Source organism: Palaemon carinicauda, chromosome 16 (genome assembly GCF_036898095.1).
Source record: "Palaemon carinicauda isolate YSFRI2023 chromosome 16, ASM3689809v2, whole genome shotgun sequence".
NCBI lineage: Eukaryota > Metazoa > Arthropoda > Malacostraca > Decapoda > Palaemonidae > Palaemon > Palaemon carinicauda.
The window spans coordinates 99,673,304-99,678,554 of record NC_090740.1 but is presented as its reverse complement, the minus strand read 5'-3'; positions in this window follow the sequence as shown (position 1 = coordinate 99,678,554).

Here is a 5,251-nt window from a genome sequence, read left to right as displayed (position 1 = left end):
ATCCCCACGGTGCAAGAACACCCCTAGTGATCCTGAAGTAGGACAATTGCTGGTGATGTGTCATAATAATCTTTAATTACGAATTCGGTGCGTTTTTTGAGAACTTATGCAAGCATTCTTCAGATATTTCTTCGTGACCTGTAAAGTGTAGTATTATCGCCAATTTAGGATATATTATTATTTAAAGGTGTATTATGATGATTATTGTGAAATTAATTAATTTTAAGGTTTACTTCACTCTGCAACTCTGACTATCGTATGTTAGGGAAAGTGTGTATTTTTCTGCCTCCTACACCTTTTCTTTCTCTTCGACTGAGGTATAAAAGTTAGGTAGGCGTGTGACGGTTCGAGTGTTATTATTGTAATGTATCGTATGTGTTTTTCCAGTTCCTAAGAAAGCTTTTCGAGGACTACTTTTGTTATTTAAGACTATGTTTGTCAATTAAATTTTATTATTAAATTCGATTCAGTGTGTTTTGTATCCCTCTTTGACAGTTGTTTTTCTTTGTGAATTTTGTGTCGCTGCTGGTTCTTGCCTGGTACTTTGGCACTGAACCAGTCTGGAAAAAAAATCCTGGATGAACATAATCAATCTTAAGTTCATTACATAATTTGGCGACCGTGACAGGATCCAGTTTAGCGACATAATTTTCAACTGAAAACGGCTCTCGGAGAGGTGGTCAAGCCACTGAACGTATTTAGAGTGACTATATATATTCAATTAATTCAGGATGCATTATTTAGAGAGTGAAGAAGCTGAGGTAGCGAGCTTTTTGGCTAGTCTTAACTGGGAAGAGGATCTGTTTAAACTAAAGAGGAATCAATTGTGGTTGATTGCAGAGTTCTTGGATTTAAATTTGACGTCTGAGGTTAGGAAGGGACCGTTGTTATTTGAGGTCTTGAAGGCCGCTAGGATATATAGAGAGACTCTTGATAGGAAGGATGTTCTGGAAAGTAGTAGGCTGGATGAGAGTGAGCCTGAGGAGGTAGAGGAATTAGAAGGTGAAGGTAAAGAAAATTCTATTGATAATAGTGATGACCAATTGGAAATTTTGAAAGAAAAAACCAAGATGAATGAACTGGAGTTTAGAGCTCTCCAACTTATAGCCGATGAAAGGGCAAAAAAGAGAGAGCATGAAATTGAGGTGCTTAAATTACAGATTAAGTTGAATCAGGGAAAGAATGGTAGCAATAATAATTCTAGTATTGATGAAACAAGGTTTAATATGTTTGCTGCGTTAAAACTGGTACCACACTTTTCCGAGGAGGAGGTTAATGAGTTTTTTTGTCATTTGAAAAAATTGCTAAGAAGCTTGCCTGGCCAAAGGATACGTGGACAACATTAGTTCAGTGTCATTTGGTGGGTAAAGCTCAAAAGGTCTATAATATTCTTAGTGACGCCCTCTCCACGGGTTACGACACCTTAAAAAGTATTGTGCTGAAAGCTTATGATTTGGTACCTGAAGCATACAGGCAGAAGTTTCGTAATCTGCGGAAGGATCTTGACGTCACTAACGTGGAGTTTGCTCGAAAGAAAGTTCAGTTTCTCGATGACTGGCTGAAATCAAAAGAAGTAGACAATTTTGTTATACTGAAAGAGCTTCTTCTGGTAGAGGAATTTAAGAGGAACGTGAGTCGTGACTTGCGAATTCATTTGGAAGAGTTGAAACGCGACTCCATTCAGGAAATAGCAATTGCTTCCGACGAGTATGCACTTACCCATGGAGAGGAACCCCTTAGGAAAAGATTTAATCAGGATAGGTTCTTCCCCCATGAATATAATACACATAGTAATAATCGTCAGTCTTCTAAAGGAACATTAAGGTCAAATAAAGACGAGTCAGAAAAACTTTCTAATCAAGACAGAAGTGTAAGCGACTCGTGTAGATTCGTAAACAGTAGTAGATCGGTTACTGGTAGTGGTAGTAGTGGTAGATATTTTGGTAGTAGTAGTAGTGTGAAGTGTTATTGGTGCCACAAGACGGGGCATGTAAAGGCTAATTGTTACGGTTGGAAAAACTTTAAGGAGAGGAGGTCTAATCCAGTAAACATTGTTGTAGCTGAAAAAACGACAAACGCAAACCAAAGTATGGAACAGGAAAAGTGACTTAAAATTTAAGAGGTACATTTCTGACGGATCTGTGTTTGTTGGTAACAATAAAAAAACCAAGGTTTGTTTAAAGGTATTACGGGAGTCTGGAGCACCACAGTCTCTCATATTAAAAACTGCTGTTCCAAAGGGTTTTGTATTTTCATATGATGAATTTGTGGTGTTGGGTGGTTTCCCGAACTCTATTACGGCTTTTCCTTTAGAGGAGTTTAATATCCACACCAAGTATTTTAAAGGGACTGCTGAACTGGCTGTGGTAGACAGTTTGCCAGTTCCCGGTATTCATCTTCTCTTAGGGAATGATTTGCCTGAAGGTGAAGGTGCAATTGATAATATATGTCCAATTTTGACTCTCCTGAATGTGACTGGTGAAGGCGATGAGATTGAAACTAATTTTTATAAGCCTGTCTCTGTAGTAACCCGATCTAGAGCTCGGGAGATGGATCTCGAGGATGTTGACTTAGATTTATATCAAGTAGACAAACAAATAACTGACATGAGGACTGGTTGTAGTAATAAGAAAATCATTAATGGGGATGACGTAAACTGGGACGCTAAGGCGTTCAAAATGGCACAGAGTAAGGAGTTTTCTAAATTAGAACTCGGCACTCCTGAGGATTTTGTGAAACCAGTATTCATCAAAGAGAGAGGTTTGCTCTACAGGTTGAGCAGGTCGGCTAATGCACCTGCCCATCAGGTAGAGTCGTGCAGACAATTTGTTGTCCCGGAAAGGTACCGAAATAAATTGATGTATTTAGCACATGAAAATGATTTGTCGGGACATTTTGGTGTTAGGAAAACCTTTCAAAAGGTTGCTGAACATTTCTTTTGGCCGGGGATGCGTAAGGACATTAAGAGACACGTATTATCTTGTGATATATGCCATTGGTGGGGAAACCTAACCAGAAATTACTCAAGGCTCCTTTAATTCCTATACCCTCTGTGGGCGAACCCTTTCGGGAAGTGATAACTGAGGTAGTGGGTCCCCTGCCACGGACATGTGGTAGGAATGAATATATATTGTCTATGGTTGATAGAATGTCTCGCTTCCCTGAGGCTATCCCATTGAGGAGTGTACGGTCCGAAAAGTTGGTTGAAGTGTTGGTTGATTTCTTTACCCGATTTGGTTTTCCTAAGGTAATTCAGAGTGACTGTGGCACTAATTTCACGAGTAGGTATTTTGAAAAGAAAATGAATGAGTTTGGTATTAAACACGTGAAGTCTGCACCATATCACCCGGAAAGCCAAGGCCAGGTGGAAAGATTCCACCAAACCTTGAAGTCTGTGTTAAAAAAATTTTGTTTGGAGACTGGGAATGACTGGGATAAGGAATTACCCTACCCATTGTTTGCAATACGATCGATCCCCAATGAGTCAATAGGTCTCTCTCCTTTCCAGCTTATTTTTGGTCATTGTGTTCGAGGGCCTTTAGATGTAGTGAGAGAACACTGGGAAGGAGAGACTCCAGAAGTTAATGTATTGGATTATTTTTCAGATTTGCAGGAGAAATTGCTTAGAGCACGGTCATTTGCTCAGGAACATTTGGCGAAAGCCCAGGCCTCCATGAAATCTAAGTATGACATTAAAACACGAGATAGGCTTTTTAATGTAGGTGACAAGGTGTTGGTTTTACTTTCTATGCCTGGCAATCCCCTGAAAGCGGAATTCTCAGGTCCGTGGAAGGTTCTGAAGAAAATTAATAATGTTAATTACCTGATTGAAACTCCTGATAGGAGAAGAAAAACCCGTATTTGCCATGTTAATATGATAAAATCTTTTATTGACAGGTCTGTAGAAGAATCTGTAGTACTTATTTCTGTAGTTAGTGTAGAAAATGAGCAGTTTATGGGCGATAAATTTGCTGTTAGCCCAAGTGGTTTGGAAAATAATTCTGATGTTTTAAATAACCTGAATACTAAATTTCAGCACTTGGATGCAGAAAAAGCTGCACCTCTAATCAATTTAATTAACTAATATAGAGATCTCTTTCAGGATGCACCTGATAGGACTTATATTTCACAACACGACGCTGACGTTGGGGAGGCTCAGCCTATTAAGCAATGTCCATATAAACTGAACTCCCTCAAGAGAGAAATAGTCAGGAAGGAAGTGAAATACATGCTTGACCATAACCTCGTTAAACCGAGCTGCAGTCCTTGGAGCTCTCCGGTAGTTTTGATTAGGAAGGAGGATGGTCAGCCTAGGATGTGTTTTGACTACCACAAGGTCAACTCTGTAACAAAAACGGAGTCGTTCCCCTTGCCCAGGGTGGAACACTGTATAGATAAAGTGGGATGTGCCCGTTATATAAGTAAATTTCACCTGTTAAAAGGATATTGGCAGGTCGGTCTTACACCCCGGGCAAGGAAAATATCAGCCTTTGTGACGGGTGACGGCCTTTATGAATGCGAGGTGATGCCATTTGGCATGAAGAATGCCGCTGCTACCTATATATACAGTATATATATATATATATATATACATATATATAAATATATATATATATATATATATATATATATACATATGGATATATATCAACACAACATCGTGTTCAAATAGAAATAAATTTCTACCTCATACTTGGGATCGAACGCTAGCCCCTGGCCTCTCATTAGAAGGGGCTAGCGTTCGATCCCAAGTATGAGGTAGAAATATATATATATATATATATATATATATATATACATACGTACATACATATATATATATATATATATATATATAAAGATATAAATTAATAAATATATAAATTTATTTCTATTTGAACACGATGTTGTGTTGATATTCATCCACATTGACTCATTAGGGGTAATTTGAATGAATTACTATCAATTGTGTCACGTGGTGGGCCGGGATATCGGGTAAAACTCGCTGGTAAGAGACTGATGTCTCGCCAGGTAAACCCTAGGACAGCTGGGTAGCGTCAGGTTCCGATATCTTTTATGGCCTCTCGTGGCATGGTTGGTTTCGACCTGGCCTTTCATTAGAATGGGCTAGCGTTCGATCCCAAGTATGAGGTAGAAATTTATTTCTATTTGAACACGATGTTGTGTTGATATTCATCCATATATATATATATATATATATATATATATATCTATATATATGTATACCTATTATTATTATTACTATTATTAT